Source organism: Lissotriton vulgaris, chromosome 5 (genome assembly GCF_964263255.1).
Source record: "Lissotriton vulgaris chromosome 5, aLisVul1.2, whole genome shotgun sequence".
NCBI lineage: Eukaryota > Metazoa > Chordata > Amphibia > Caudata > Salamandridae > Lissotriton > Lissotriton vulgaris.
Window position 1 is genome coordinate 681,117,953 of NC_141693.1, and position 23,586 is coordinate 681,141,538.

The following is a 23,586-nucleotide window of genomic DNA, read 5'->3' on the forward strand; positions in this document are numbered from 1 at the left end:
CACCATAAGTGCAGGGATCCCATCATAAGTGCAGAGATCCCATAACAAGTACAGAGATCCCATCACAAGTAGGGAGATCCCACTATGAGTGCAGAGATCCCATCACAAGTAGAGAGATCCCAGAATAAGTGCAGAGATCCCAGAATAAGTGCAGAGATCCCATCACAAGTGCAGAGATCCCACCACGAGTGCAGAGATCCCATCCCAAGTACAGAGATCCCACTATGAGTGCAGAGATCCCACTATGAGTGCAGAGATCCCATCATAAGTGCAGAGATCCCACCATAAGTGCAGAGATCCCATCACAAGTGCAGAGATCCTATCACAAGTAGAGAGATCCCAGAATAAGTGTAGAGATCCCATCACAAGGGCAGAGATCCCACCATGAGTGCAGAGATCCCATCCCAAGTAGAGAGATCCCACTATGAGTGCAGATATCCCACCATGAGTGCAGAGATCCCATCCCAAGTAGAGAGATCCCACTATGAGTGCAGAGATCCCACCATGAGGGAAGAGATCCCATCATAAGTGCAGACATCCCATCACAAGTGCAGACATCCCATCACAAGTGCAGAGATCCCACCATAAGTGCAGAGATCCCATCAGAAGTAGAGAGATCCCAGAATAAGTGCAGGGATCCCATTACAAGTGCAGAGATCCCACCATGAGTGCAGAGATCCCATCCCAATTAGAGAGATCCCATTAGGAGTGCAGCTATCCCACCATGAGTGCAGAGATCCCACCCTAAGTGCGGAGATCCCACCATAAGTGCAGGTATCAAATCATAAGTGCAGAGATCCCACAACAAGTACAGAGATCCCATCACAAGTAGGGAGATCCCAGAATAAGTGCAGAGATCCCAGAATAAGTGCGGAGATCCCAGAATAAGTGCAGAGATCCCAGAATAAGTGCAGAGATCCCATCACAAGTGCAGAGATCCCACCATGAGTGCAGAGATCCCATCCCAAGTAGAGAGATCCCACTATGAGTGCAGAGATCCCACTATGAGTGCAGAGATCCCACCATGAGTGCAGATATCCCATCCCAAGTAGAGAGACCCCACTATGAGTGTAGATATCCCACCATGAGTGCAGAGATCAAATCATAAGTGCAGAGATCCCACCATAAGTGCAGGGATCCCATCACAAGTGCAGAGATCCCACCACAAGTGCAGAGATCCCACCACGAGTGCAGAGATCCCATCACAAGTAGAGAGATACCAGAAAATGTGCAGAGATCCCATCACAAGTGCAGAGATCCCACCATGAGTGCAGAGATCCCATCCCAAGAAGAGAGATCCCACTATGAGTGCAGAGATCCTACCATAAGTGCAGAGATCCCATCATAAGTGCAGAGATTCCACCATAAGTGCAGGGATCCCATCACAAGTGCAGAGATCCCACCACAAGTGCAGAGATCCCACCATGAGTGCAGAGATCCCATCACAAGGAAAGAGAGATATCAGAAAATTTGCAGAGATCCCATCACAAGTGTAGAGACCCCACCATGAGTGCAGAGATCCCATCCCAAGTAGAGAGATCCCACTATGAGTGCAGAGATACCACCATAAGTGCAGAGATCCCATCATAAGTGCAGAGATCCCACCATAAGTGCAGGGATCCCATCATAAGTGAAGAGATCCCACAAGTACAGAGATCCCATCACAAGCAGGGAGATCCCAGAATAAGTGCAAAGATCCCATCACAAGTGCAGAGATCCCACCATGAGTGCAGAGATCCAATAACAAGTAGGGAGATCCCACTATGAGTGCAGAGATCCCACTATGAGTGCAGAGATCCCATCCCAAGTAGAGAGATCCCACTATGAGTGCAGAGATCCCATCATAAGTGCAGGGATCCCACCATAAGTGCAGGGATCCCATCATAAGTGCAGGGATCCCATCATAAGTGCAGAGATCCCACAAGTACAGAGATCCCATCATAAGTAGGGAGATCCAAGAATAAGTGCAGAGATCCCACCATAAGTGCAGGTATCAAATCATAAGTGCAGAGATCCCACAACAAGTACAGAGATCCCATCACAAGTAGGGAGATCCCAGAATAAGTGCGGAGATCCTAGAATAAGTGCGGAGATCCCAGAATAAGTGCAGAGATCCCAGAATAAGTGCAGAGATCCCATCACAAGTGCAGAGATCCCACCATGAGTGCAGAGATCCCATCACAAGTGCAGAGATCCCACTATGAGTGCAGAGATCCCACTATGAGTGCAGAGATCCCACCATGAGTGCAGATATCCCATCCCAAGTAGAGAGACCCCACTATGAGTGTAGATATCCCACCATGAGTGCAGAGATCAAATCATAAGTGCAGAGATCCCACCATAAGTGCAGGGATCCCATCACAAGTGCAGAGATCCCACCACAAGTGCAGAGATCCCACCACGAGTGCAGAGATCCCATCACAAGTAGAGAGATACCAGAAAATGTGCAGAGATCCCATCACAAGAGTGCAGAGGTCCCATCCCAAGTAGAGAGATCCCACTATGAGTGCAAAGATCCTACCATGAGTGCAGAGATACCATCATAAGTGCAGAGATCCTACCATAAGTGCAGAGATCCCACCATAAGTACAAAGATCCCACCACGAGTGCAGAGATCCCACCACGAGTGCAGAGATCCCACCACGAGTGCAGAGATCCCATCACAAGTAGAGAGATCCCAGAATAAGTGCAGAGATAACATCACAAGTACAGAGATCCCATACCAAGTAGAGAGATCCAACTATGAGTGCGGAGATCCCACCATGAGTGCAGAGATCCCACCATGAGTGCAGAGATCCCATCATAAGTGCAGAGATCCCACCATAAGTGCAGAGATCCCACCATAAGTGCAGAGATCCCAACACAAGTGCAGAGATCCCAACACAAGTGCAGAGATCCCACCATGAGTGTAGAGATCCCATCACAAGTAGAGAGATCCCAAAATAAGTGCAGAGATTGCATCACAAGAGCAGAGATCCCACCATGAGTGCAGGGATCCCATCACAAGTGCAGGGATCCCATCACAAGTGCAGAGATCCCACCATAAGTGCAGAGATCCCACCATAAGTACAGAGATCCCACCACGAGTGCAGAGATCCCATCACAAGTAGAGAGATCCCAGAATAAGTGCAGAGATAACATCACAAGTACAGAGATCCCACCATAAGTGCAAAGATCCCATACCAAGTAGAGAGATCCAACTATGAGTGCAGAGATCCCACCATGAGTGCAGAGATCCCACCATGAGTGCAGAGATCCCACCATGAGTGCAGAGATCCCATCATAAGTGCAGAGATCCCACCATAAGTGCAGAGATCCCATCATAAGTGCAGAGATCCCACCATAAGTGCAGAGATCCCAACACAAGTGCAGAGATCCCAACACAAGTGCAGAGATCCCACCATGAGTGCAGAGATCCCACCATGAGTGTAGAGATCCCACCATGAGTGTAGAGATCCCATCACAAGTAGAGAGATCCCAAAATAAGTGCAGAGATTGCATCACAAGAGCAGAGATCCCACCATGAGTGCAGAGATCCCATCCCAAGTAGAGAGATCCCACTATGAGTGCAGAGATCCCATCATAAGTGCAGAGGTCCCATCATAAGTGCATAGATCCCATCACAAGTGCAGAGATCCCACCACGAGTGCAGAGATCCCATCACAAGTGCAGAGATCCCACCACGAGTGCAGAGATCCCATCACAAGTAGAGAGATCCCAGAATAAGTGCAGAGATCCCATCACAAGTGCAGAGATCCCACCATGAGTGCAGAGATCCCATCCCAAGTAGAGAGATCCCACTATGAGTGCAGAGATCCCACCATGAGTACAGAGATCCCATCATAAGTGCAGAGATCCCACCATAAGTGCAAGGATCCCATCATAAGTGCAGAGATCCCATATCAAGTACAGAGATCCCATCACAAGTAGGGAGATCCCACTATGAGTGCAGAGATCCCATCACAAGTAGAGAGATCCCTCCATGAATGCAGAGATCCCACCACAAGTGCAGAGATCCCATCACATGTATGAGTGCAGAGATCCCATCATAAGTGCAGAGATCCCATCATAAGTGCAGAGATCCCACAACAAGTAGAGATCCCATCACAAGTGCAAAATCCCATCACAAGTGCAGAGATCCCATCACAAGTGCAGAGATCCCATCCCAAGTAGAGAGATCCCACTATGAATGCAGAGATCCCACCATGAGTGCAGAGATCCCACCATGAGTGCAGAGATCCCATCCCAAGTAGAGAGATCCCACCATGAGTGCAGAGATCCCAACATGAGTTCAGAGATCCAATCATAAGTGCAGAGATCCCATCATAAGTGCAGGGATCCCATCACAAGTGCAGATATCCCACCACGAGTGCAGAGATCCCATCACAAGTAGAGAGATCCCAGAATAAGTGCAGAGATCCCATCACAAGTGCAGAGATCCCACCATGAGTGCAGAGATCCCATCATAAGTAGAGAGATCCCACTATGAGTGCAGAGATCCCACCATGAGTGCAGAGATCCCATCATAAGTGCAGAGATTCCACCATAAGTGCAGGGATCCCAACCTAAGTGCAGGGATCCCAACCTAAGTGCAGGGATCCCAACCTAAGTGCAGAGATCTGACAACAAGTACAGAGATCCCATCACAAGTAGGGAGATCCCAGAATAAGTGCAGAGATCCCATCACAAGTGCAGAGATCCCACCATGAATGCAGACATCCCATCCCAAGTAGAGAGATCCCACTATGAGTGCAGAGATCCCACCATGAGTGCAGAGATCCCATCATAAGTGCAGAGATCCCACCATAAGTGCAGGGATCCCACAACAAGTACAGAGATCCCATCATAAGTACGGCGATCCCAGAATAAGTGCAGAGATCCCATCACAAGAGCAGAGATCCCACCATGAGTGCAGAGATCCCATCCCAAGTAGAGAGATCCGACTATGAGTGCAGAGATCCTACAATGAGTGCAGAGATCCCATCATAAGTGCAGAGATCCCACCATAAGTACAGAGATCCCACTATGAGTGCAAAGATCCCATCATAAGTGCAGAGATCCCACCATAAGTGCAGAGATCCCATCACAAGTGAAGAGATCCCACCATGAGTGCAGAGATCCCATCACAAGTAGAGAGATCCCAAAATAAGTGCAGAGATCGCATCACAAGAGCAGAGATCCCACCATGAGTGCAGAGATCCCATCCCAAGTAGAGAGATCCCACTATGAGTGCAGAGATCCCACCATAAGTGCAGAGATCCCATCACAAGTGCAGAGATCCCATCACAAGTGCAGAGATCCCATCACAAGTGCAGAGATCCCATCACAAGTGCAGAGATCCCATCACAAGTGCAGAGATCCCACCATCAGTGCAGAGATCCCATCATAAGTGCAGAGATCCCACCAACAGTGCAGGGATCCCATAACAAGTAGGGAGATCCCCGAATAAGTGCAGAGATCCCATCACAAGTGCAGAGATCCCACCCCAAGTAGAGAGATCCCACTATGAGTGCAGAGATCCCACCATGAGTGCATAGATCCCATCATAAGTGCAGAGATCCCACCATCAGTGCAGGGATCCCATCATAAGTGCAGAGATCCCACAACAAGTACAGAGATCCCATAACAAGTAGGGAGATCCCAGAATAAGTGCAGAGATCCCATCACAAGTGCAGAGATCCCACTCCAAGTAGAGAGATCCCACTATGAGTGCAGAGATCCCACCATAAGTGCAGAGATCCCATCCCAAGTAGAGAGACCCCACTATGAGTGCAGAGATCCCACCTTGAGTGCAGAGATACCATCATAAGTGCAGAGATCCCACCATAAGTGCAGGGATCCCACCACAAGTGCAGAGATCCCACCACAAGTGCAGAGATCCCACCATGAGTGCAGAGATCCCATCACAAGTAGAGAGATCCAAGAATAAGTGCAGAGATCCCATCACAAGTGCAGAGATCCCATCACGAGTGCAGAGATCCCACCATGAGTGCAGAGATCCCACCATGAGTGCAGAGATCCCATCCCAAGTAGAGAGATCCCACTATGAGTGCAGAGATCCCACCATGAGTGCAGAGATCCCACCATGAGTGCAGAGATCCCATCATAAGTGCAGAGTTCCCAACATAAGTGCAGGGATTCCATCACAAGTGCAGAGCTCCCACCACGAGTGCAGAGATCCCATCACAAGTAGAGAGATACCAGAAACTGTGCAGAGATCCAATCACAAGTGTAGAGATCCCACCATGAGTGCAGAGATCCCATCCCAAGTAGAGAGATCCCACTATGAGTGCAGAGATCCCACCATGAGTGCAGAGATCCCATCATAAGTGCAGAGATCCCATCATAAGTGCAGGGATCCCACCATAAGTGCAGGGATCCCATCACAAGTGCAGAGATCCCACCATGAGTGCAGAGATTCCATCACAAGTAGAGAGATCCCAGAATAAGTGCAGAGAACCCATCACAAGTGCAGCGATCCCACCATGAGTGCAGAGATCACATCCCAAGTAGAGAGATCCCACTATGAGTGCAGAGATCCCACCATGAGTGCAGAGATCCCACCATAAGTGCAGAGATCCCATCATAAGTGCAGAGATACCACAACAAGTACAGAGATCCCATCACAAGTAGGGAGATCCCAGAATAAGTGCAGAGATCCCATCACAAGTGCAGAGATTCCACCATGAGTGCAGAGATCCCATCCCAAGTAGAGAGATCCCACTATGAGTGCAGAGATCCCACCATGAGTGCAGAGATCCCACCATAAGTGCAGAGATCCCATCATAAGTGCAGAGATACCACAACAAGTACAGAGATCCCATCACAAGTAGGGAGATCCCAGAATAAGTGCAGAGATCCCATCACAAGTGCAGAGATCCCACCATGAGTGCAGAGATCCCATCCCAAGTAGAGATATCCCACTATGAGTGCAGAGATCCCACCATGAGTGCAGAGATCCCATCCCAAGTAGAGAGATCCCACTATGAGTGCAGAGATCCACCATGAGTGTAGAGATCCCATCATAAGTGCAGGGATCCCATCACAAGTGCAGAGATCCCACCACGAGTGCAGAGATCCCATCACAAGTAGAGAGATCCCACCACGAGTGCAGAGATCCCACCATGAGTGCAGAGATCCCACCATGAGTGCAGAGATCCCATCCCAAGTAGAGAGATCCCACTATGAGTGCAGAGATCCACCATGAGTGCAGAGATCCCATCACAAGTGCAGGGATCCCATCACAAGTGCAGAGATCCCACCACGAGTGCAGAGATCCCATCACAAGTAGAGAGATCCCACCACGAGTGCAGAGATCCCATCACAAGTAGAGATATCCCAGAATAAGTGCAGAGATCCCATCACAAGTGCAGAGATCCCACCATAAGTGCAGAGATCCCATCATAAGTGCAGAGATACCACAACAAGTACAGAGATCCCATCACAAGTAGGGAGATCCCAGAATAAGTGCAGAGATCCCATCACAAGTGCAGATATCCCACCATGAGTGCAGAGATCCCATCCCAAGTAGAGAGATCCCACTATGAGTGCAGAGATCCCACCATGAGTGCAGAGATCCCACCATGAGTGCAGAGATCCCATCATAAGTGCAGGGATCCCATCACAAGTGCAGAGATCCCACCACGAGTGCAGAGATCCCATCACAAGTAGAGAGATCCCAGAATAAGTGCAGAGATCCCAGAATAAGTGCAGATATCCCATCACAAGTGCAGAGATCCCACCATGAGTGCAGACATTCCATCCCAAGTAGAGAGATCCCACTATGAGTGCAGAGATCCCACCATGAGTGCAGAGATCCCATCATAAGTGCAGAGATCCCACCATAAGTGCAGGGATCCCAACCTAAGTGCAGAGATCTGACAACAAGTACAGAGATCCCATCACAAGTAGGGAGATCCCAGAATAAGTGCAGAGATCCCATCACAAGTGCAGAGATCCCACCATGAGTGCAGACATCCCATCCCAAGTAGAGAGATCCCACTATGAGTGCAGAGATCCCACCATAAGTGCAGAGATCCCACCATAAGTGCAGGGATCCCACCATAAGTGCAGAGGTCCCACAACAAGTACAGAGATCCCATCATAAGTACGGCGATCCCAGAAAAAGTGCAGAGATCCCATCACAAGAGCAGAGATCCCATCACAAGAGCAGAGATCCCATCACAAGAACAGAGATCCCACCATGAGTGCAGAGATCCCATCCCAAGTAGAGAGATCCCACTATGAGTGCAGAGATCCTACCATGAGTGCAGAGATCCCATCATAAGTGCAGAGATCCTACCATAAGTGCAGGTATCCCATCACAAGTGCAGAGATCCCACCATGAGTGCAGAGATCCCATCACAAGTAGAGAGATCACAGAATAAGTGCAGAGATAACATCACAAGTGCAGAGATCCCACCATGTGTGCAGAGATCCCATCACAAGTGCAGAGATCCCATCACAAGTGCAGAGATCCCACCATGAGTGCAGAGATCCCACCATGAGTGCAGAGATCCCATCATAAGTGCATAGATCCCACCAGAAGTGCAGAGATCCCACCATGAGTGCAGAGATCCCATCACAAGTAGAGAGATCCCAAAATAAGTGCAGAGATCGCATCACAACAGCAGAGATCCCACCATGAGTGCAAAGATCCCATCCCAAGTAAAGAGATCCCACTATGAGTGCAGATATCCCACCATGAGTGCAGAGATCCCATCACAAGTGCAGAGATCCCACCACGAGTGCAGGGATCCCATCACAAGTGCAGAGATCCCACCACGAGTGCAAAGATCCCATCACAAGTAGAGAGATCCCAGAATAAGTGCAGAGATCCCATCACAAGTGCTGAGATCCCACCATGAGTGCAGAGATCCCATCATAAGTAGAGAGATCCCACTATGAGTGCAGAGATCTCACCATGAGTGCAGAGATCCCATCATAAGTGCAGAGATTCCACCATAAGTGCAGGGATCCCAACCTAAGTGCAGAGATCCCATCACAAGTGCAGAGATCCCATCACAAGTGCAGAGATCCCATCACAAGTAGAGAGATCCCAGAATAAGTGCACAGATCCCATCACAAGTGCAGAGATCCCATCACAAGTGCAGAGATCCCATCACGAGTGCAGAGATCCCACCATGAGTGCAGAGATCCCATCCCAAGTAGAGAGATCCCACTATGAGTGCAGAGATCCCACCATGAGTGCAGAGATCCCATCATGAGTGCAGAGATCCCATCATAAGTGCAGAGATCCCAACATAAGTGCAGGGATCCCATCACAAGTGCAGAGCTCCCACCATGAGTGCAGAGATCCCATCACAAGTAGAGAGATACCAGAAACTGTGCAGAGATCCCATCACAAGTGTAGAGATCCCACCATGAGTGCAGAGATCCCATCCCAAGTAGAGAGATCCCACTATGAGTGCAGAGATCCCATCATAAGTGCAGGGATCCCACCATAAGTGCAGGGATCCCATCACAAGTGCAGAGAGCCCACCATGAGTGCAGAAATTCCATCACAAGTAGAGAGATCCCAGAATAAGTGCAGAGAACCCATCACAAGTGCAGCGATCCCACCATGAGTGCAGAGATCACATCCCAAGTAGAGAGATCCCACTATGAGTGCAGAGATCCCACCATAAGTGCAGAGATCCCACCATAAGTGCAGGGATCCCACCATAAGTGCAGAGATCCCACAACAAGTACAGAGATCCCATCATAAGTACAGCGATCCCAGAGTAAGTACGGCGATCCCAGAATAAGTGCAGAGATCCCATCACAAGAGCAGAGATCCCACCATGAGTGCAGAGGTCCCATCCCAAGTAGAGAGATCCCACTATGAGTGCAAAGATCCTACCATGAGTGCAGAGATACCATCATAAGTGCAGAGATCCTACCATAAGTGCAGAGATCCCACCATAAGTACAGAGATCCCACCACGAGTGCAGAGATCCCACCACGAGTGCAGAGATCCCACCACGAGTGCAGAGATCCCATCACAAGTAGAGAGATCCCAGAATAAGTGCAGAGATAACATCACAAGTATAGAGATCCCACCATGAGTGCAAAGATCCCATACCAAGTAGAGAGATCCAACTATGAGTGCGGAGATCCCACCATGAGTGCAGAGATCCCACCATGAGTGCAGAGATCCCATCATAAGTGCAGAGATCCCATCATAAGTGCAGAGATCCCACCATAAGTGCAGAGATCCCATCATAAGTGCAGAGATCCCACCATAAGTGCAGAGATCCCAACACAAGTGTAGAGATCCCAACACAAGTGCAGAGATCCCACCATGAGTGTAGAGATCCCATCACAAGTAGAGAGATCCCAAAATAAGTGCAGGGATCCCATTACAAGTGCAGGGATCCCATCACAAGTGCAGAGATCCCACCATAAGTACAGAGATCCCACCACGAGTGCAGAGATCCCACCACGAGTGCAGAGATCCCACCACGAGTGCAGAGATCCCATCACAAGTAGAGAGATCCCAGAATAAGTGCAGAGATAACATCACAAGTACAGAGATCCCACCATGAGTGCAAAGATCCCATACCAAGTAGAGAGATCCAACTATGAGTGCAGAGATCCCACCATGAGTGCAGAGATCCCACCATGAGTGCAGAGATCCCATCATAAGTGCAGAGATCCCACCATAAGTGCAGAGATCCCATCATAAGTGCAGAGATCCCACCATAAGTGCTGAGATCCCAACACAAGTGCAGAGATCCCAACACAAGTGTAGAGATCCCACCATGAGTGCAGAGATCCCACCATGAGTGTAGAGATCCCACCATGAGTGTAGAGATCCCATCACAAGTAGAGAGATCCCAAAATAAGTGCAGAGATTGCATCACAAGAGCAGAGATCCCACCATGAGTGCAGAGATCCCATCATAAGTGTAGAGATCCCATCATAAGTGCATAGATCCCATCACAAGTGCAGAGATCCCACCACGAGTGCAGAGATCCCATCACAAGTGCAGAGATCCCACCACGAGTGCAGAGATCCCATCACAAGTAGAGAGATCCCAGAATAAGTGCAGAGATCCCATCACAAGTGCAGAGATCCCACCATGAGTGCAGAGATCCCATCCCAAGTAGAGAGATCCCACTATGAGTGCAGAGATCCCACCATGAGTGCAGAGATCCCACCATGAGTACAGAGATCCCATCATAAGTGCAGAGATCCCACCATAAGTGCAAGGATCCCATCATAAGTGCAGAGATCCCATATCAAATACAGAGATCCCATCACAAGTAGGGAGATCCCACTATGAGTGCAGAGATCCCATCACAAGTAGAGAGATCCCTCCATGAATGCAGAGATCCCACCACAAGTGCAGAGATCCCATCACAAGTATGAGTGCAGAGATCCCATCATAAGTGCAGAGATCCCATCACAAGTGCAGAGATCCCATCACAAGTGCAGAGATCCCATCCCAAGTAGAGAGATCCCACTATGAATGCAGAGATCCCACCATGAGTGCAGAGATCCCACCATGTGTGCAGAGATCCCATCCCAAGTAGAGAGATCCCACCATGAGTGCAGAGATCCCAACATGAGTTCAGAGATCCAGTCATAAGTGCAGAGATCCCATCATAAGTGCAGGGATCCCATCACAAGTGCAGATATCCCACCACGAGTGCAGAGATCCCATCACAAGTAGAGAGATCCCAGAATAAGTGCAGAGATCCCATCACAAGTGCAGAGATCCCACCATGAGTGCAGAGATCCCATCATAAGTAGAGAGATCCCACTATGAGTGCAGAGATCCCACCATGAGTGCAGAGATCCCATCATAAGTGCAGAGATTCCACCATAAGTGCAGGGATCCCAACCTAAGTGCAGGGATCCCAGCCTAAGTGCAGAGATCTGACAACAAGTACAGAGATCCCATCACAAGTAGGGAGATCCCAGAATAAGTGCAGAGATCCCATCACAAGTGCAGAGATCCCACCATGAATGCAGACATCCCATCCCAAGTAGAGAGATCCCACTATGAGTGCAGAGATCCCACCATGAGTGCAGAGATCCCATCATAAGTGCAGAGATCCCACCATAAGTGCAGGGATCCCACAACAAGTACAGAGATCCCATCATAAGTACGGCGATCCCAGAATAAGTGCAGAGATCCCATCACAAGAGCAGAGATCCCACCATGAGTGCAGAGATCCCATCCCAAGTAGAGAGATCCCACTATGAGTGCAGAGATCCTACCATGAGTGCAGAGATCCCATCATAAGTGCAGAGATCCCACCATAAGTACAGAGATCCCACCATGAGTGCAAAGATCCCATCATAAGTGCAGAGATCCCACCATAAGTGCAGAGATCCCATCACAAGTGCAGAGATCCCACCATGAGTGCAGAGATCCCATCACAAGTAGAGAGATCCCAAAATAAGTGCAGAGATCGCATCACAAGAGCAGAGATTCCACCATGAGTGCAGAGATCCCATCCCAAGTAGAGAGATCCCACTATGAGTGCAGAGATCCCACCATGAGTGCAGAGATCCCATCATAAGTGAAGAGATCCCACCATAAGTGCAGAGATCCCATCACAAGTACAGAGATCCCATCACAAGTGCAGAGATCCCACTACGAGTGCAGAGATCCCATCACAAGTAGAGAGATCCCAGAATAAGTGCGGAGATCCCATCACAAGTGCAGAGATCCCACCATGAGTGCAGAGATCCCATCCCAAGTAGAGAGATCCCACTATGAGTGCAGAGATCCCACCATGAGTGCAGAGATCCCATCATGAGTGCAGAGATCCCATCATAAGTGCAGAGATCCCACCATAAGTGCAGGGATCCCATCATAAGTGCAGAGATCCCATAACAAGTACAGAGATCCCATCACAAGTAGGGAGATTCCACTATGAGTGCAGAGATCCCATCACAAGTAGAGAGATCCCAGAATAAGTGCAGAGATCCCAGAATAAGTGCAGAGATCCCATCACAAGTGCAGAGATCTCACCACGAGTGCAGAGATCCCATCCCAAGTAGAGAGATCCCACTATGAGTGCAGAGATCCCACTATGAGTGCAGAGATCCCATCATGAGTGCAGAGATCCCATCATAAGTGCAGAGATCCCATCATAAGTGCAGAGATCCCACCATAAGTGCAGAGATCCCATCACAAGTGCAGAGATCCTATCACAAGTAGAGAGATCCCAGAATAAGTGCAGGGATCCCATCACAAGGGCAGAGATCCCACCATGAGTGCAGAGATCCCATCCCAAGTAGAGAGCTCCCACTATGAGTGCAGATATCCCACCATGAGTGCAGAGATCCCATCCCAAGTAGAGAGATCCCACTATGAGTGCAGAGATCCCACCATGAGTGAAGAGATCCCATCATAAGTGCAGAGATTCCACCATAAGTGCAGGGATCCCAACCTAAGTGCAGGGATCCCAACCTAAGTGCAGAGATCTGACAACAAGTACAGAGATCCCATCACAAGTAGGGAGATCCCAGAATAAGTGCAGAGATCCCATCACAAGTGCAGAGATCCCACCATGAATGCAGACATCCCATCCCAAGTAGAGAGATCCCACTATGAGTGCAGAGATCCCACCATGAGTGCAGAGATCCCATCATAAGTGCAGAGATCCCACCATAAGTGCAGGGATCCCACAACAAGTACAGAGATCCCATCATAAGTACGGCGATCCCAGAATAAGTGCAGAGATCCCATCACAAGAGCAGAGATCCCACCATGAGTGCAGAGATCCCATCCCAAGTAGAGAGATCCCACTATGAGTGCAGAGATCCTACCATGAGTGCAGAGATCCCATCATAAGTGCAGAGATCCCACCATAAGTACAGAGATCCCACCATGAGTGCAAAGATCCCATCATAAGTGCAGAGATCCCACCATAAGTGCAGAGATCCCATCACAAGTGCAGAGATCCCACCATGAGTGCAGAGATCCCATCACAAGTAGAGAGATCCCAAAATAAGTGCAGAGATCGCATCACAAGAGCAGAGATTCCACCATGAGTGCAGAGATCCCATCCCAAGTAGAGAGATCCCACTATGAGTGCAGAGATCCCACCATGAGTGCAGAGATCCCATCATAAGTGAAGAGATCCCACCATAAGTGCAGAGATCCCATCACAAGTACAGAGATCCCATCACAAGTGCAGAGATCCCACTACGAGTGCAGAGATCCCATCACAAGTAGAGAGATCCCAGAATAAGTGCGGAGATCCCATCACAAGTGCAGAGATCCCACCATGAGTGCAGAGATCCCATCCCAAGTAGAGAGATCCCACTATGAGTGCAGAGATCCCACCATGAGTGCAGAGATCCCATCATGAGTGCAGAGATCCCATCATAAGTGCAGAGATCCCACCATAAGTGCAGGGATCCCATCATAAGTGCAGAGATCCCATAACAAGTACAGAGATCCCATCACAAGTAGGGAGATTCCACTATGAGTGCAGAGATCCCATCACAAGTAGAGAGATCCCAGAATAAGTGCAGAGATCCCAGAATAAGTGCAGAGATCCCATCACAAGTGCAGAGATCTCACCACGAGTGCAGAGATCCCATCCCAAGTAGAGAGATCCCACTATGAGTGCAGAGATCCCACTATGAGTGCAGAGATCCCATCATGAGTGCAGAGATCCCATCATAAGTGCAGAGATCCCATCATAAGTGCAGAGATCCCACCATAAGTGCAGAGATCCCATCACAAGTGCAGAGATCCTATCACAAGTAGAGAGATCCCAGAATAAGTGCAGAGATCCCATCACAAGGGCAGAGATCCCACCATGAGTGCAGAGATCCCATCCCAAGTAGAGAGCTCCCACTATGAGTGCAGATATCCCACCATGAGTGCAGAGATCCCATCCCAAGTAGAGAGATCCCACTATGAGTGCAGAGATCCCACTATGAGTGCAGAGATCCCATCATGAGTGCAGAGATCCCATCATAAGTGCAGAGATTCCATCATAAGTGCAGAGATCCCACCATAAGTGCAGAGATCCCATCACAAGTGCAGAGATCCTATCACAAGTAGAGAGATCCCAGAATAAGTGCAGAGATCCCATCACAAGGGCAGAGATCCCACCATGAGTGTAGAGATCCCATCCCAAGTAGAGAGCTCCCACTATGAGTGCAGATATCCCACCATGAGTGCAGACATCCCATCCCAAGTAGAGAGATCCCACTATGAGTGCAGAGATCCCACCATGAGTGAAGAGATCCCATCATAAGTGCAGAGATTCCACCATAAGTGCAGGGATCCCAACCTAAGTGCAGGGATCCCAACCTAAGTGCAGAGATCTGACAACAAGTACAGAGATCCCATCACAAGTAGGGAGATCCCAGAATAAGTGCAGAGATCCCATCACAAGTGCAGAGATCCCACCATGAATGCAGACATCCCATCCCAAGTAGAGAGATCCCACTATGAGTGCAGAGATCCCACCATGAGTGCAGAGATCCCATCATAAGTGCAGAGATCCCACCATAAGTGCAGGGATCCCACAACAAGTACAGAGATCCCATCATAAGTACGGCGATCCCAGAATAAGTGCAGAGATCCCATCACAAGAGCAGAGATCCCACCATGAGTGCAGAGATCCCATCCCAAGTAGAGAGATCCCACTATGAGTGCAGAGATCCTACCATGAGTGCAGAGATCCCATCATAAGTGCAGAGATCCCACCATAAGTACAGAGATCCCACCATGAGTGCCAAGATCCCATCATAAGTGCAGAGATCCCACCATAAGTGCAGAGATCCCATCACAAGTGCAGAGATCCCACCATGAGTGCAGAGATCCCATCACAAGTAGAGAGATCCCAAAATAAGTGCAGAGATCGCATCACAAGAGCAGAGATTCCACCATGAGTGCAGAGATCCCATCCCAAGTAGAGAGATCCCACTATGAGTGCAGAGATCCCACCATGAGTGCAGAGATCCCATCATAAGTGAAGAGATCCCACCATAAGTGCAGAGATCCCATCACAAGTACAGAGATCCCATCACAAGTGCAGAGATCCCACTACGAGTGCAGAGATCCCATCACAAGTAGAGAGATCCCAGAATAAGTGCGGAGATCCCATCACAAGTGCAGAGATCCCACCATGAGTGCAGAGATCCCATCCCAAGTAGAGAGATCCCACTATGAGTGCAGAGATCCCACCATGAGTGCAGAGATCCCATCATGAGTGCAGAGATCCCATCATAAGTGCAGAGATCCCACCATAAGTGCAGGGATCCCATCATAAGTGCAGAGATCCCATAACAAGTACAGAGATCCCATCACAAGTAGGGAGATTCCACTATGAGTGCAGAGATCCCATCACAAGTAGAGAGATCCCAGAATAAGTGCAGAGATCCCAGAATAAGTGCAGAGATCCCATCACAAGTGCAGAGATCTCACCACGAGTGCAGAGATCCCATCCCAAGTAGAGAGATCCCACTATGAGTGCAGAGATCCCACTATGAGTGCAGAGATCCCATCATGAGTGCAGAGATCCCATCATAAGTGCAGAGATCCCATCATAAGTGCAGAGATCCCACCATAAGTGCAGAGATCCCATCACAAGTGCAGAGATCCTATCACAAGTAGAGAGATCCCAGAATAAGTGCAGAGATCCCATCACAAGGGCAGAGATCCCACCATGAGTGCAGAGATCCCATCCCAAGTAGAGAGCTCCCACTATGAGTGCAGATATCCCACCATGAGTGCAGAGATCCCATCCCAAGTAGAGAGATCCCACTATGAGTGCAGAGATCCCACCATGAGTGAAGAGATCCCATCATAAGTGCAGGGATCCCATCACAAGTGCAGACATCCCATCACAAGTGCAGAGATCCCACCATAAGTGCAGACATCCCATCACAAGTGCAGAGATCCCACCATAAGTGCAGAGATCCCATCAGAAGTAGAGAGATCCCAGAATAAGTGCAGGGATCCCATTACAAGTGCAGAGATCCCACCATGAGTGCAGAGATCCCATCCCAATTAGAGAGATCCCATTAGGAGTGCAGCTATCCCACCATGAGTGCAGAGATCCCACCCTAAGTGCGGAGATCCCACCATGAGTGCAGGTATCACATCATAAGTGCAGAGATCCCACCAGAAGTGCAGAGATCCCACCATGAGTGCAGAGATCCCATCACAAGTAGAGAGATCCCAAAATAAGTGCAGAGATCGCATCACAACAGCAGAGATCCCACCATGAGTGCAGAGATCCCATCCCAAGTAGAGAGATCCCACTATGAGTGCAGATATCCCACCATGAGTGCAGAGATCCCATCATAAGTGCAGAGATCCCACCATAAGTGCAGAGATCCCATCACAAGTGCAGAGATCCCATCACGAGTGCAGAGATCCCACCACGAGTGCAGAGATCCCACCACGAGTGCAGAGATCCCATCACAAGTAGAGAGATCCCAGAATAAGTGCAGAGATCCCATCACAAGTGCGGAGATCCCATCACAAGTGCAGAGATCCCACCATGAGTGCAGAGATCCCATCCCAAGTAGAGAGATCCCACTATGAGTGCAGAGATCCCACCATGAGTGCAGAGATCCCATCATGAGTGCAGAGATCCCATCATAAGTGCAGAGATCCCACCATAAGTGCAGGGATCCCATCATAAGTGCAGAGATCCCATAACAAGTACAGAGATCCCATCACAAGTAGGGAGATCCCACTATGAGTGCAGAGATCCCATCACAAGTAGAGAGATCCCAGAATAAGTGCAGAGATCCCAGAATAAGTGCAGAGATCCCATCACAAGTGCAGAGATCCCAGAATAAGTGCAGAGATCCCATCACAAGTGCAGAGATCCCACCATGAGTGCAGAGATCCAATCCCAAGTAGAGATCCCACTATGAGTGCAGAGATCCCATCATGAGTGCAGAGATCCCATCATGAGTGCAGAGATCCCATCATAAGTGCAGAGATCCCATCATAAGTGCAGAGATCCCATCATAAGTGCAGAGATCCCACCATAAGTGCAGAGATCCCATCACAAGTTGGAGTTCTGGACTTTTTGGTTCCGTCCAGAGGTGTCAGGGTACAACACCCAAAGACCCCGGAGTTCCACCTGCCTTGGTGCACAAATGAACAGAAACACGGGCTTCTCGATGGTGGCGTCAAAGACCAAAGGTTTATTACTGCAGGGACACAGAAGTCACAGATACTACACACGGGCAGTAACCAGGAGCCTGTTCGATTTGTACAAAGTGGGTTGCTCCTTATATACGAAATTTTATGCTGGGGGCAAATTCTTTACATGTAATACATTCCCAAAACCTTTGTGTCTAAAACAATAAATATTTGGTGTTACACAGGAACCGTCGATAATATCTGAGGCCAAACATTGCGAAGAGAGGGGTTCCCACTAGTTCGTCACAATTCCCTGTCAATATTGTATTCAGGACCCGGACCGCCTCATCGTAAAGTTCGTTACCTCCCCCTAATAAAGATTCAGAAAGAAAGAGACAGAGCCAGGTGTGGAAGATAGAAAAGCGGGATAAGGGATGTTTGTGGGTTGTAAATGGGCAAGGCTACCGGCTTCGGCCGCCTAATCATGATCAGGTACAATGGACACGAAGACCAGTTTGGCAGGACTGGCCTCGGGCAGAGGAGGCAGCCTTTGTCGAGTCATGCAGCTACAGCATGCTCTGGTTTAAGGTGCACGTGTCATGTAAGAGGTGAATCTCCGGCTAAGGCTACGTGTCCTTAATCAAAGTGGAGTGAATGAAGTGATCAGAGGCTATTGCATATGTGAGGGCAAGGAAACACAAAATGGCGGCCACGATCTAAGATGGATGCTATGGGTAGATCAGAAATGTGTTAATACAAGAAGTGCTCTTGCTCGTAGCGTAGCGAAAACACTAGGATATACTAAATGGATCATTTGCGGTTCACTGATACCAATTTCATGTATTTCCGACGAACTTAAAAACACGGGTTCAAGTCGTCACGGAACCTCACGGAACCTCACGGAACCTCAAAGTGCAGAGATCCTATCACAAGTAGAGAGATCCCAGAATAAGTGCAGAGATCCCATCACAAGGGCAGAGATCCCACCATGAGTGCAGAGATCCCATCCCAAGTAGAGAGATCCCACTATGAGTGCAGATATCCCACCACGAGTGCAGAGATCCCATCCCAAGTAGAGAGATCCCACTATGAGTGCAGAGATCCCACCATGAGTGAAGAGATCCCATCATAAGTGCAGAGACCCCATCACAAGTGCAGAGATCCCACCACGAGTGCAGAGATCCCTTCAAAAGTATAGAGATCCCAGTATGAGTGCAGAGATCCCCCCATAAGTCCATAGATCTCATCACAAGTGCAGAGATCGCACCACAAGTGCAGAGATCCCATCACAAGAAGAGAGATCCCATTATGAGTACAGAGATCCCACCACAAGTGCAGAGATCCCATCATGAGTGCAGAGATACTATCACAAGTGCAGAGATCCCATCACAAATGCAGAGATCCCACCATGAGTGCAGAGATCCCATCACAAGTAGAAAGATCCCTAAATGAGTAGAAAGATCCCACCACAAGTGCAGAGATCCCATTATGAGTGCAGAGACACCCACCACAAGTGCAGAGATCCCATCACAGATGCAGAGATCCCATCATAAATGCAGAGATCCCATCATAAGTGCAGAGATCCCACCATAAGTGCAGAGATCCCATCACAAGTGCAGAGATCCCACCATGAGTGCAGAGATCCCATCCTAAGTAGAGCGATCTGACTATGAGTGCAGAGAACCCATCATAAGTGCAGAGATCCCACCATAAGTGCAGGGATCCCATCATAAGTGCAGAGATCCCACCATAAGTGCAAGGATCTCATCATAAGTGCAGAGATCCCATATCAAGTACAGAGATCCCATCACAAGTAGGGAGATCCCACTATGAGTGCAGAGATCCCATCACAAGTAGAGAGATCCCTCCATGAATGCAGAGATCCCACCACAAGTGCAGAGATCCCATCACAGATGCAGAGATCCCATCATAAATGCAGAGATCCCATCATAAGTGCAGAGATCCCACCATAAGTGCAGAGATCCCATCACAAGTGCAGAGATCCCACCATGAGTGCAGAGATCCCATCCTAAGTAGAGCGATCTGACTATGAGTGCAGAGAACCCATCATAAGTGCAGAGATCCCACCATAAGTGCAGGGATCCCATCATAAGTGCAGAGATCCCACCATAAGTGCAAGGATCTCATCATAAGTGCAGAGATCCCATATCAAGTACAGAGATCCCATCACAAGTAGGGAGATCCCACTATGAGTGCAGAGATCCCATCACAAGTAGAGAGATCCCTCCATGAATGCAGAGATCCCACCACAAGTGCAGAGATCCCATCACAAGTATGAGTGCAGAGATCCCATCATAAGTGCAGAGATCCCATCATAAGTGCAGAGATCCCACAACAAGTAGAGATCCCATCACAAGTAGGGAGATCCCAGAATAAGTGCAAAATCCCATCACAAGTGCAGAGATCCCATCACAAGTGCAGAGATCCCATCCCAAGTAGAGAGATCCCACTATGAATGCAGAGATCCCACCATGAGTGCAGAGATCCCACCATGAGTGCAGAGATCCCATCCCAAGTAGAGAGATCCCACCATGAGTGCAGAGATCCCAACATGAGTTCAGAGATCCAATCATAAGTGCAGAGATCCCATCATAAGTGCAGGGATCCCATCACAAGTGCAGATATCCCATCATAAGTGCAGGGATCCCATCACAAGTGCAGATATCCCACCACGAGTGCAGAGATCCCATCACAAGTAGAGAGATCCCAGAATAAGTGCAGAGATCCCATCACAAGTGCAGAGATCCCACCATGAGTGCAGAGATCCCATCATAAGTAGAGAGATCCCACTATGAGTGCAGAGATCCCACCATGAGTGCAGAGATCCCATCATAAGTGCAGAGATTCCACCATAAGTGCAGGGATCCCAACCTAAGTGCAGGGATCCCAACCTAAGTGCAGAGATCTGACAACAAGTACAGAGATCCCATCACAAGTAGGGAGATCCCAGAATAAGTGCAGAGATCCCATCACAAGTGCAGAGATCCCACCATGAATGCAGACATACCATCCCAAGTAGAGAGATTGCACTATGAGTGCAGAGATCCCACCATGAGTGCAGAGATCCCGTCATAAGTGCAGAGATCCCACCATAAGTGCAGGGATCCCACAACAAGTACAGAGATCCCATCATAAGTACGGCGATCCCAGAATAAGTGCAGAGATCCCATCACAAGAGCAGAGATCCCACCATGAGTGCAGAGATCCCATCCCAAGTAGAGAGATCCCACTATGAGTGCAGAGATCCTACCATGATTGCAGAGATCCCATCATAAGTGCAGAGATCCCACCATAAGTACAGAGATCCCACCATGAGTGCAAAGATCCCATCATAAGTGCAGAGATCCCACCATAAGTGCAGAGATCCCATCACAAGTGCAGAGATCCCACCATGAGTGCAGAGATCCCATCACAAGTAGAGAGATCCCAAAATAAGTGCAGAGATCGCATCACAAGAGCAGAGATCCCACCATGAGTGCAGAGATCCCATCCCAAGTAGAGAGATCCCACTATGAGTGCAGAGATCCCACCATGAGTGCAGAGATCCCATCATAAGTGAAGAGATCCCACCATAAGTGCAGAGATCCCATCACAAGTGCAGAGATCCCATCACAAGTGCAGAGATCCCACTACGAGTGCAGAGATCCCATCACAAGTAGAGAGATCCCAGAATAAGTGCGGAGATCCCATCACAAGTGCAGAGATCCCACCATGAGTGCAGAGATCCCATCCCAAGTAGAGAGATCCCACTATGAGTGCAGAGATCCCACCATGAGTGCAGAGATCCCATCATGAGTGCAGAGATCCCATCATAAGTGCAGAGATCCCACCATAAGTGCAGGGATCCCATCATAAGTGCAGAGATCCCATAACAAGTACAGAGATCCCATCACAAGTAGGGAGATCCCACTATGAGTGCAGAGATCCCATCACAAGTAGAGAGATCCCAGAATAAGTGCAGAGATCCCAGAATAAGTGCAGAGATCCCAGAATAAGTGCAGAGATCCCATCACAAGTGCAGAGATCCCACCACGAGTGCAGAGATCCGATCCCAAGTAGAGAGATCCCACTATGAGTGCAGAGATCCCACTATGAGTGCAGAGATCCCATCATGAGTGCAGAGATCCCATCATAAGTGCAGAGATCCCATCATAAGTGCAGAGATCCCACCATAAGTGCAGAGATCCCATCACAAGTGCAGAGATCCTATCACAAGTAGAGAGATCCCATCACAAGGGCAGAGATCCCACCATGAGTGCAGAGATCCCATCCCAAGTAGAGAGATCCCACTATGAGTGCAGATATCCCACCATGAGTGCAGAGATCCCATCCCAAGTAGAGAGATCCCACTATGAGTGCAGAGATCCCACCATGAGTGAAGAGATCCCATCATAAGTGCAGGGATCCCATCACAAGTGCAGACATCCCATCACAAGTGCAGAGATCCCACCATAAGTGCAGACATCCCATCACAAGTGCAGAGATCCCACCATAAGTGCAGAGATCCCATCAGAAGTAGAGAGATCCCAGAATAAGTGCAGGGATCCCATTACAAGTGCAGAGATCCCACCATGAGTGCAGAGATCCCATCCCAATTAGAGAGATCCCATTAGGAGTGCAGCTATCCCACCATGAGTGCAGAGATCCCACCCTAAGTGCGGGGATCCCACCATAAGTGCAGGTATCACATCATAAGTGCAGAGATCCCACCAGAAGTGCAGAGATCCCACCATGAGTGCAGAGATCCCATCACAAGTAGAGAGATCCCAAAATAAGTGCAGAGATCGCATCACAACAGCAGAGATCCCACCATGAGTGCAGAGATCCCATCCCAAGTAGAGAGATCCCACTATGAGTGCAGATATCCCACCATGAGTGCAGAGATCCCATCATAAGTGCAGAGATCCCACCATAAGTGCAGAGATCCCATCACAAGTGCAGAGATCCCACCATGAGTGCAGAGATCCCACCACGAGTGCAGAGATCCCATCACAAGTAGAGAGATCCCAGAATAAGTGCAGAGATCCCATCACAAGTGCGGAGATCCCATCACAAGTGCAGAGATCCCACGATGAGTGCAGAGATCCCATCCCAAGTAGAGAGATCCCACTATGAGTGCAGAGATCCCACCATGAGTGCAGAGATCCCATCATGAGTGCAGAGATCCCATCATAAGTGCAGAGATCCCACCATAAGTGCAGGGATCCCATCATAAGTGCAGAGATCCCATAACAAGTACGGAGATCCCATCACAAGTAGTGAGATCCCACTATGAGTGCAGAGATCCCATCACAAGTAGAGAGATCCCAGAATAAGTGCAGAGATCCCAGAATAAGTGCAGAGATCCCATCACAAGTGCAGAGATCCCACCACGAGTGCAGAGATCCCATCCCAAGTACAGAGATCCCACTATGAGTGCAGAGATCCCACTATGAGTGCAGAGATCCCATCATAAGTGCAGAGATCCCATCATAAGTGCA